General features: G+C 37.7%; 1 protein-coding gene across 10 annotated transcripts in view; it reads right to left on the reverse strand.

Annotated features, from left to right (window-relative positions):
- LOC129364001 (uncharacterized) overlaps positions 1–12,305 on the reverse strand; it is a 112,614-nt gene that overhangs the window by 25,874 nt on the left and 74,435 nt on the right. For 4 of the 10 annotated variants that reach the window (XR_008606388.1, XR_008606390.1, XR_008606387.1 and 1 more), the window contains exons 5-6: positions 4,896–4,971; positions 4,676–4,810 (exon numbers count right to left, since the gene is read on the reverse strand). The exons of the other annotated variants lie outside the window; for them this stretch is intronic. The gene's annotated coding sequence lies outside the window, so the exon portion shown is untranslated. The remainder of the gene's footprint in view (positions 1–4,675; positions 4,811–4,895; positions 4,972–12,305) is intronic. 10 annotated transcript variants of the gene reach the window in all.

Consider the following 12,305-nt stretch of genomic DNA (forward strand, 5'->3'; position numbering starts at 1 on the left):
TTTTACTGAAAGACCGTCAAAGAAGGGAGCCATTTTTATGAAGTCACAAACTCGCACAATGACAGGATCAGCCCATAAAAGTCCATGTGAAAGAAATGAACAAGTGTTTGCCAGGTGTGAAAATATACTGCCGCACGCACCTCTGCAGACCCTTCTATTAATCAACCTGTCCACACTTTGTTTTGAGAGTAATCTCACCCAACCACCAGAGAAGCACTCAGCAGTAAGTGGCGCTTGGCTGTGGTTTGAAGGCCGAGGTTTATTACTATCCCAAGGCAGAGCAGAACTGTGCTGTAAAAACACATAATTTCAGAACTCAGCACTTGACTTTGGCAACACGCCTCATGTATCAGGGAATACAGCGGTGATCTGACAATTTCCCTGAAAAGTTTATCTATCATATCAGTTTCAAACATTAATTTTGAAACTTCCGATATATTCTGATCAAGACATTTAGAGGAGTTGCCTCGAGGAGCTGGGTTTTCTAGGTAGGGGTCGCAGGTTGCACTACTCTTCCATGCTGTGTGATCATGAGATATTTCCTTTTGTGTGTAAAAATTCATTGCTGGCCCAAAAATTTTAAAAGGAATACATATACCTCTATTGATATTGTCACAGTTTATAATTATTTTTTTAACCGTACAATGATTGGATTTAGATCATGCAGTCAAAAGATGAATGCCAATATCCACATATGAACTTTATTGAAAAGGAAAACCCAAACAAAAAATAAAAAGGCCACACTGTTAAATCTACTTAACAGGATTCTGGCCACCCACAGTGAACCAGTGAAGACCCAGGGGATTTACTGGTTTTAGTCACATTCTTCTGATGGTGAAAAATAATCCCAGTTTTAACTTTAAAAAAATCTAAAGTTAAGAGTTTTTTGTATTAAAATACAATTTATGTAACTTACTCATCGCTGGATGTTTTTAAATGATTAAAGTACAGATGAATAAATTGTGAATCTTCGTGAAACTTCAACCAAACAAACTCCCTCGTCTCCTTTTTGAACTGCTCCAAAATACCTCCTTGAATATTTCAATGACAGGACAGAAAGGATGGACTGAAATTTTAAGCAGAGGTAAATGAAGTGCTGAAACATTGAAGGAGACTGTGGTGTTTGGATGGGAAGTGATATAGTGGAATCAAGTTTAGATGCAAGAGAGACTTTTAAGCTAAGGATCCTGTAGATCTGTTCAGTCTGAAAGCCATAACAGGTGTATTAAACTTTTCCAACTTTTAAAGGCCAAAGGTAAGGATGTGTATTTACTGATAAGTGGGCTTCTATGGCAAACACAATGTAATACTGAGCTGGCATTTAAAGAAAAATAATTAAAATTTATGAAATTGTGTGTACATGTTGTGGATGCAGAGCGATGCAGGTGTGAGCCAATGACTGCTTTTAAATAGGTGACCTACATGCTATAAAGAGGACATTACTTTGGACTACTGTCTAAACACTGTGTGCAAATCCAACATTCATCCTTCAAGGGCATGAAGATTGAATGTTTTCCTCCTCTACAAGCGATGAAAAGAGCTTTTGACCCAGGTCTTATGGGTAACATATTGGGCACAGCTGCAGCTCTTCACAAGCCGGAGATTTTTTTCTCTCTCTCAAAAGACAGAGGTCAGCAGGTCACGGCATAAAGGCCCACAGCATTTCCAGCCTTTTCCAGCTTTGCTCTTTGAGCTCAATCAAATAGGCCTGAACTGCTTCCAAAGGTACATGAACACTTGTATGTAGTGGCAAATCCATCAATTGACACGAAGAAAAAGACAACATCTGCAACATCTTCAGTCAATCAGCTCTTTCTCAAAAGGAAAAAGAAAGCCATTTTGTTAAAAACCAAAATAGAAATTGAACTATTGAACAAAATTCTAAAAAGCTTAAAAAACAATAAGCAAGACAGAAGAACTGTTTTGGAAGCACTTTTAGTCCAAAAATTAAGAAAGGTGCTAAACATATGGTTTCCAGATGTTATACATGATGTGTGCAGATATTCTAGACTGTTCTTTATTTATAACTTCAGTACATTTGATTTCCTATCATCGTCTAAAATCTTTCTGAAAATGTTGACATTCTGTACTGTTTCACACAGTCTCTCTTGTACAGTCCTTCGCTGATCTCTTTCACACATGCTGACATAATTCAAAGCAAACTAAAATACCTGATGTTATTGATTTTAAGTCCTATTCATATGGAATTTTAAATTCTTCTTGCTTTTTGTAACAGAAGCTTTGTGACAGGCACTCTTCAGTTCAGCAGATTTTCTTCATTTCTCATAAAGTCTGGCACGCAGAAAATGGCTAAAGGGAAGATAAGACGCATATTTCACATTTTGAATCTGGTTTTTGGTGGCTTCCTCCCCCCCTGTTTTTCAGACGTTAAAATAAATTTTAGTATCAACATCAGGTTGCAGGAAGTACAATAAGCAGTTTGCAAATTAAGATTTTATTTATTATTAATTATGTGAAACAATAATTGTCCTCTAAACCTAGTTACAGTTTTTTTCTGCATCAAACACTGAATTTCACAATGCAGAATTTATTGTGACTGCAGAATTCATCAATATCTAGCAAGACCTTAGGATACAAAGCAATGCAAGGCCTTCATACTACTGTGACAATGCTTGACTCTCAATATGGCCTTTTTTCTGAAATACTCAGTTATTTTGACAACAGATGTGACTTCAATTTTCGTTTCTTTCAGACCGCAGAAAATATTCACTAAGGTTATGTAGTAGACTGTCAACAAATTTATAAGCAAATATAATATGGTGTTTATTTTCTTTTTGATTAGCAGTGGTTTTTACCTTAGAACGCTCCCATGGACACAATTCCTGCTGTGTGTTTTGTTGTATCATGAACACTGACCCGTCCAATGCTTTAGCTATTCAGTGTTCTTTGGTTACCTCCTGAGTTGCTTTCATTTTGGGAATTTATGCTATTGTTTGATGTTTTCTCCTTTTATTAATACTGGAGCTGTCGCTTTCATAACTCAAGGTTCTCATGTTACTTTTGTCTGACTTTTAAATGTGTTCGATCACTTAAAAATTGAGACAAAAGTACCAAAAAGCAAAATAAGGAAGTCTGTGAGGGGACTATTTCTTTCTTTCTTTTTTTTTTTATCAGTGTGACAGTCAGATGGAGGAAATCAGAAATCAAAGGTACATGAGGATAAATGCAAGCAGACTTCCCATGTGTACATCTATCCATGCTGTTAATACAATGACCACTTACATTTTTTTGCATTTACTAATGTTCTTCTCCAATGTAAAAATCTGTGCTTTGTTCTGCCTTTTAGCTTTCTCCAGCTCAACACTTAGACAGAAACTAGAGAGCAGAGGTGAGGCGTGTGGAGGATTGGAAGAGTCTGTTTTTAAAGGTGTCAGCACACCTAACTTCTGCATAATTCATGTCACACCTCAGAGATGATCCATTAGCAGGTTACGCCAAGAGAGCTGAGCAATAAGCTGACGAGCTGCTGCTCTAGAGGACATTTGAAGACTAACATGTCTCACACAAGTTCATATATATGAAATATCCTACACTCCAAGAGCCAGAGAATAGGGTGGGATTTTCCTTTTGGGGCAGCATCTTGTGTGGCTACGTTTCAAACCATTTTTACTGAACCGACTTCTGGGCTTTGACATTGAGTTGCCCAAAGAGAGAGCAAAATCTGTGACGAAAAATGAAAAGAGAAATAGGGCAAAGGATAAAGAGAGATAGAAAGAGGAGCACAGGGAAGAAGCAATTCAAGCTACCACAACCCTCCACACTTCCAGACACTGATTTATAATTTTAATATCTCTAATTTCCACAGCAGCACCCGTTTTCCAAATGTCATTTTCCAATTTATGTCAAGCCATGTGACCATTTTTCTTAATACAGCTTATGACAACCTCTGTGGCAAAGAGGATATGCAATTCAGATTGAGTGTCTTACAGGCCTAGTGGCAGACACACTAGGGTGTTTATATGTTTATCTTGATCAGTGTCTGCTCAGTCTTTCGGAGGGAAAACACTGGGAGCATTTTATACCAGGAAAAATTGGGTTTGCTACAAAATATGTGCCCTCTGGGAATAAAGCCATAATTTAGTCATAAATCTAATAATTACAGTTAACATAATAAGAGTTATGATAGTGAAAATGATAACGTATTAAAATATGAATAGGAGGCTAAAATTAAATGTGGGCTAGTATTAAGACTATTACATGAATATTGATGTTAATTAAAACAGAACGTATCTTTTTCGCATAACACTCAGTCTTGTTGTAATGATCTTCAGCTGCTCCAAACTTCAGCCCAGATGGAGCAACCAGTCATTATCGGTAACTCTAATTTGCAGAAGTCTTCCTGTATGGGTTTAAGTGTAAGTTGATAAAATCCCAAAGCTAGTGACATCAGAGTGACTTATAGTAATCTTTCCTTACAATAACAATATTTTAGTGCTTGAAGCCCTTGATTCCATGAGCTTCAATCATTAATATAAGGGAACTAAAAAGAAAAAAGCACAAACACAAAGCAATTCAAGTTAAATTTATAAATGCACCATACCAATCACAATAAGGAAAACAGTGCATACTTTTTGTATTTTTACTGCAGTGCTTGTGTTGTGTGACTACACTGGAAATGCTGTTCACTTAAAAAAAACGTGAAAATGCTGCTCACCTTTCTGTGTGAAAATTTCATTAGGTTGGATGGTGCATCCTCAAGGTTCAACACCACATCTGTTTACATCTGGTTTTATGGTAGCCGAGAATGAAAAACAACTTGCCTGTCCTAGATCACCCCAACCAACAAAAGCTGCAAGAACCACAAACATGCAGGTAACCGAATGCGATGGCATACTGCTCTTAAGAACTGACTAAAGTAATCTAAAAAGTCTCACCTTTATCCCTTGTCTCCCCTCTGAGCCAAACACTTATCGACTCTCTGAGTAGCAGCCCGCCAGTGCATGTTCCCAACTATTGAAAGAAAGGGTAAAAATAACAGGAACAAGTTGTCGGAAATGAAATTTCAATTCATTCAGTCCCTTTATACAGTGGTGCGAGAGCCTGTCGTTGAGAGGGGGGGATCAATAGTGTTTAGACAGCGGGGCAGATTTTCTAAGCGTCGGATCAATAGGAAGGAGAGAGGAAAAAATACCCTAGCTTTTCTCTGGCTGTTGTAGTAAATAGGAACAAATCAGTGGCCTTAGGCTAAATGGATTGACCAGCTGTTTCCGAGTTCTGTGTTGTAAATAAAGATCCATTCTGAGGTGTGTAACTGAGGCCCAAAGGCACAAGTGCTGCTTTTCAGGTTGGACTTCCATAAGATGTGCTGGGCCACACAAATGTCTTCATCAAAGGTGAACTGTGACAGAAACAGAGAGTAGGAATGGACAACTACTTGAGATGAGAGCATAAAATGCAAATGTTCTTGTGAATTTATTTTGTTGGGTTGTAGAATGGGAGGGTTCTATCAGAAATACAAAAATAGATTACACCATTTGCATGCCAATATTTCTTATCAAATCCCTTGATTGCTTTTGTTGAGAAATGTTGTAAGTAGGAAAAACAAACACAAAAAAAACTTCAACCAGACTGCTTATTTTTGCATATGTATGATGAGTTCATTTATAAAAAACTGATCCCAAATACACCTTTCAATTGCCTAAGACATAAAATGTAATTGAAATTGCAACACAGAGCAGAATTATACACCACATTTATAGATGCCAGGTAACGCAGAACGGTGCACAGCAATCTTAGAAATGCAGGATTTTAGCTGAGTAATGTAAATCACTGCATGAAGAATAACACTCGTTCATGAGGTAGGCAACTATAGCAATGAGAGTGTAAGATCCTGCCAGGATGACTGATGGTCTGCTTGGTTTGCCTCACCTCTGGACTTATTAAAGAAAAACACCACAGGCGAGGCAGTCATAGAACTCATTGGTCAACCACAGTGGCAAGAGTGATAGGTGAAATTCATCACAGAAAACCCTTCATACTTCAAACAAACGCTGGAGAACAAAATGACATGAGCGCACGTGGTCATTATCGTGCTGGTAGCCTCCAAACATAGGGACAAGAGACTTCATAGGATGCTGGTTTATGGAAAAAGACAGCTGCTGACTGTGGCTTCAGGGTTGACAAGGAAAATTCGAAGTGCATAAGAGAAATCTGAGGATTTTATCATTCCCTGAGATCCTGTCATGGGCAAAGATAGCAAAAATTGCTTTCTCATCACAGCCTTTGCTTCTGGCATTCAGAGTAATTGCTAAACAGAAAATATAGAGCTCCTTTTGTGTGTATAAACAAATAACACTATCTACTGTTTCAAGAGATAATGTAACAGCATTTTATGTGAATAAAACATATAACAGCATGCTGGCTTTCATGCAATAACTGCACAAATTCCATATACAATGCCTATCTGCTCTTACAAAGCATAACCTTTGCAAGAACAAAAACAGCTAGACATGTCATATGGCTCATTTGAGAGCCATTTCATAATGTAATTGGAGCATTGTGTGTGTATGTTTGTGAGTGCTGCATCTCACTGATTAAGAGGTGACCTTACATTGTGCATTTACCGCATCTCGAACTGAGCAGCAGAGGTTAGAGCATAACTCGTTGGCTTCCTGAACACATTACCTTAATGATGCCATTCCTCACGCCTCCATTTCAACACATTTAGAGACAGAGCAGTTGCAGCTTCTATTGAGACAATCAAATGTCTCCGCCAGCTATTTATGCACAAAAGGGTAACCTGATTTAACAACACTAACATCCTCTCATCCCAAACACATAAAATATATAGACAATGCCATCATGTTGGAAGAGTCATAAAAAATCCTTTCTTTCCCAAAAACTCTCATCTGTGGCTGCTTGTTATTGTGATAAGATTAATATCAAGCTGTGCATTACGACAAATGACAAGAGATTCACTCTAAAACCTGGGCTGGCTGCTCTTCTATTTCTTCTCCTGTTTAGTACTGATGAACATTCACCAAAATGCAACTTCTTACAACAATTTTGGATTAAAAAATTACAATGTGGGTGAATGATACATAATGTATATTTTAAAAGTCTGATGGGGCAGAGACCATTTTCTTACTCTTGACATGTCTTATTTATCCAATGAACTGTGCCTGCAAGTGACTGGTCTTTAATGGGGCACGTCCCACTAGACTATCTGTTCTATATGAAAGTCTGTGTAATAGTATTTTTCCACCATTTTGAGATATTTGGGGTGTTCTTGAGAGGAGACAAAGGCTACTGAGAGTGTTTATGTTTCTGGTGAGTACAGTAGCTTCTAATGTGTAACGCAGGGCACTTTAGCATTCAGACGCCTGGGGCTATTCTTTAAGTGGTCTTTACTTTGAAAACACAGGTATCCTCCAGGGGATGAGGAGTGGTTTGTTGCATGCATGTGTCTGTGCATGAGGAGTCAGTTGGCTAAGAGGGAAGGGGAATAAAAAAGCAGAATCATTCCAAGAGCCATGCAATGCTCTGAATTATATATCCATACATCATCAGCCCATGTCAGACTTTGATTCAGTGCGGTGGTCTTACAGAAACCACTGTGCTATCATGTTTAATAATGCAAGCTGGGATTAGGTGCTTACTCTCTTCTGGTAAATGCGGGCAAATGAGTTAATTCTACTGATGCCCTCTAAGCCCCCACAGGACTCACATAGATCTAAACATTAAGCTTAGATTTCTTGTTCTTTTTCTGCAAGTAGCAAAACAGTTTTAATGCCTCAATTTAAGCCAAAGCAATGCAAGGAAAATTAGTTGTTGCTATGTAAGACTTGAACATGACTTTTGATGTTTGACAATCTAATAAGTTACTGAGGGAGCAAATACATTCTTTGCTTAGCTTACTGCTGCTTCTTGCTGCATAACAAAAGAAATATTCTTCATGAATGTAATAAAACATGAGGACGATCTCTCACTGTAATTATAGTGGGAGACAAGGAACCTTGGCAACCATGGCAGCGCTCAAAGCAGCACAATGTAACATAAACATAAAGTTGTCATGTATATACAGTACAAGTATGCCATTTTCTGACAGCGTTCTTGACAAAAACCAGCTAAGATGAGAAAAAAAATAAAGTACAATTTTGTTTTGCACTTCAGAGAGTTAATGGTGTCAGTGAATGTAACAGTGAGGCCTCATAGCCATTTTTAAAGGCATTAAACCACTTAGCATATCTCAGCTGATCCCAATGCCAGTGACCTTGGTAATGAGGGGCAGCTGGTACAACAGTCATTAGGCCTTGCTTTCTCCGCCTTCAGGAATCTTTTATTTCCATAAAACCTTTTATCCATTTCTGTCTGTGCTGCTATACAGTCTCAAGCCAACCCATGCAAGGCCATTAACGACTACAGCAGTATAGTAAATGTCATTACATAGCTTGTATCATCAATACTTCTAAAAACAGAACATCAATAGGAATGGAGGCAGGGCTGATACAATATGTTTCTGGTAGTTTCACAATCTTGTAGGTCTAATTAAGCTGGGTTTTACAGAAAGGCAGAGCAAGAAATGAGAATGGAAGGAGAGGCTGACCCAATTAAATCTACACTGAAACTCAGAACTACTCTCCAGAACGGCTCAGTATCCATGAAATATGAGAAACGTATAAAAACAACGAGAACAAAGCTTATTAGTTCCTAAAAGAAGCATGCAGCAACATTCTTAAATTATTTTTTTCTCTATATCTTCCTGACTATCCCATGAATATATATATATATATATATAATTCAATGACAAGTGAAAATGTGTGTGCTGAGAAACTATGAAGAGTTGCCATGGTGATATTTATCCATGGTCATGTGACTGATATGTGGAAAGCTGCTGTGCTCGAGGCATGTAGACCACAGGCCACTTAACCTCAGTCGCTGGTAGCGATCACAGGATGATTGAGCTGAATTTGTTGGCGGTTTCTGTCTGTAGGTCAGGCTTGATGTGAATGTGGTTGGTGCTACTCCAATCAAAGCCCAGGCATTATCAAACCGTCTACTTCTTAATAAGGACGGCAGAGGATGGGGCAGAAGACTATAGGACATTCATACATTGCTACAACATCTACTTTCCATAAAGACATTTTTTAATGACACAGGAGGAAGAAGGAAATAACAGTGATGTTGTTCTGGAGAGGGCCTGGAAGGTGAAGACCACAGTGGTGCCTGTGGTCATCGGGGCCCTCGGGGCAGTAACCCCCAAACTGGAGCAGTGGCTACAACAGATCCCAGGAACAACATCAGACATCTCAGTCCAGAAATGTGCAGTCCTTGGTACAGCCAAGATACTGCGCAGACCCTCAAGCTCCCAGGCCTCTGGTAGAGGACCCGAGCTCAGAGGATAAGAACCACCCGCGGTGGGTGAGAAGGGAATTTTTTATATAAAGCATTTTTATAACTACTGAGAATGACTCAGTTACTTGATTGTGCTATACATTGGCCCTGTGCATCTGGAAAATAAGTAATATCCCCCTTTAAGACTTTCAAAATTTCTAAAGAAAAACCTTCTTGGAATCTGACATGACAACCTGGTTTAAAGATTACAGTATCACTTCAAATCAGTTTATTTATATATCAGTCCAGCAGAATCTGTCAGCAAAAGCAATACAAATTCAATTGGAGCAGAAAGGTCATATTTTTGTTTTTTTGCATTTGTCTACATAACAATATCCACTAGGTTACACTTAAAATTATTTAATTATGTGAATGAATCACATAAATCAGATTTGGAATTGTTACTGGTCAACCACAAAGGTTATTATAATTGCCATTTTAATGACAAGTGAATGCACTTCTCTAATATTTCAACTTAAGGTAATCAGAAGTAAAATGCAATACAGAGAAAATCAAGGGTGCCAATGATTGTACTACTGAAATGAAAAACATGGACAAAAGGAAGCAGATAAAGGAATAAGATCAAACAAACTCAAGAAAAACATCCCAGTAGAACAATTATGAATCTAATCAGAGGTTTCTGGATGAAGGTACAGCTCTCATCTCTCACTAACATTTGCATCATAACAGGGTGTGCAATATTAATTTCTGAGTTTACTGCCTATTGAAAGTGCAAACTATGAAAACCATTAAGAATCCAAACAGGAAAGCAATTTGCTGTCACATGGATTTGCCTCTATTAAAAAGAAGCATCTTGTTAACCATTTGGAATTAGAGTCATTTGGCAAAAGGCAGCCTGCTGTTGCTCTCTGGTAAAATAAGTAATTGTGCTATTTCTTTCTTCTAACCCTCTCTTTCTTTAATTTGTGCAAGCAAGGCGGGGAGTGGTGGATAGAGGGAGTGACTGGATGCAAAGGTAATTAAAGTTGCTGGCTATCTATTTGGTTAATGTAGGGATCAAGCCTGTCAAGAGCCTTGGAGGCAAAGAGCAAGATGAGAAACATCTATTTTTTTCACCAAGCCTTCCAGCCTCCAGGCTGACCCAATCTAATTCATACATCACCTATTCCAGTCTGGCAGTGCACATATTAAAACTGAAACAATTCTTTCACAAAACCTGGGATTAATTCAATAAGCTTATCTTACCTCCATTAGCTTCCAAAGAATAAAATCTTGTTATAACATCTCATGCTTACTGTTTGAATTCATACACCTTTGGAGATAGTTAAGCAGATTACAGAGTAATTACTTCGCATGTTGCCCATTTGTAGTGATTGTGACCTTTCACACAGATTTCCAATAAAGTACTTCTAACATGTAAGTTAGCTGTAAAAAGCCTCAAATGATGGCACAAACAAGTCTTTAAAATGTGGATGTTATTATGATTCTTAACAGTTTGAATAAAACAAATAAAAAAAGAACAAAACTTGTTATTACATAACAAACTATGTTGTATATTAATAGCTTATTTCTGATATTTGACAAATTTGTTGAAATTTCTGTGACTAAGAACACAGAACCTGTAAAACAGAGAAAGACAAATAATCCTGACAAACTTGTCAATTTTTGGTTGTGACATCTTTTGGTTATTAGTCAATTTTGTTACAATTTCTCTGCAAAGAGTTATGTTTTCTTTTTTCTCCACACTTCTAAAAGTCTTTTTTCTCCACACTTCTAAATGAACTCAATGTTTGAGTTCATTGCGTAATGCAATTCTGAGTCCAAAGTGAAGAGCCTCCATATGTCCCAAAATCCAGGAGAGGCCAACTATCACCACGTATTGTATTTGGAGTGATCATTTTTGTAGAAAGAACAGCAGTTTCAGATGAACTTACCACCTGTAAGAGGTACTGAGGTGGTAAAATCAAAGAAAAAAAAAAAAAAGCTAAAGGTTCAAAGAAACTATACAGCCTCATCTGACACACATTTGCAACATAAATTTTCCTGATTTACATCTAACATTCTTGTTCAGTTTTTTTTTTTTTACGCTCACTTAGTTTTCTGAAATTGTGAAATTCTGTTAATGTAACATTTCTGTTTTTTCTGTACCTTTGCAAAATCCCTTATTAAATAATTTTTTTCCTGCTTTCTCTCTCCATCTGCTCTGGGGCATAATTTTAGATACAGCTGAAGCAACTCTGGAAAACTCTGAAATCTAAAGTGCTTGGAATAATCAAGGCGACAGTCAACGACTCTGTATGGTACTGGTTAAATCACTTGCGTACAGAGTAGATTCTTCTTGTGTGAGGTTTCCATATGGTGCAGTTGAAACCATTAAGACTTGTTGCACTGCTGCTTTTCAACATGAGCTCAGTTAACACTTTCCTCAATTAAAGCCTGATGCCTCTGATGCCTCTAAAGTGTCTCAAGGAATCATCACTACAGGTTTCTTTTCATTAAAGTACAGTAACTGTTTTCCTATCAAAATTACAATTAGATATCATGGTTCAAATTAGGTCTTGAAAGCAAAATTTTTATACTCCATGGCAGGAATGAGTAATATTCAGGGGTCAACTACGTATTTTCTGCTATGTATGCAGAATGGTAGATTCTCTCTCATTTTTTTATGATACTTCCACTTTCCTGTCTGCATCTTGGTCCGATCCTCGTGCCTTCCATGACAGAAATGGCATTTGTTTACTATGTATAAGGAAAGCACTACTGATATGCTGACAGTACTTCACTTCAGGAAATCCAATGTATTCTTCAAGTCAACTCCTACACTGAACTTCTATATAGGTAATATTTTCTGCAGATTGTCATGACCTTATGATCACCAGCTCAGTGGGTTTTCCTTCTAACATAAACTAAGCTCACCTAACTCCATCAATGGACTGAGGAAAAAAAGGAATTTATTGGGTGGTGTGTAAGGTGTTTTATCGTTGGACCAG

Source organism: Poeciliopsis prolifica, unplaced genomic scaffold (genome assembly GCF_027474105.1).
Source record: "Poeciliopsis prolifica strain line A6 unplaced genomic scaffold, Auburn_PproV2 SCAFFOLD011, whole genome shotgun sequence".
Taxonomy (NCBI): domain Eukaryota; kingdom Metazoa; phylum Chordata; class Actinopteri; order Cyprinodontiformes; family Poeciliidae; genus Poeciliopsis; species Poeciliopsis prolifica.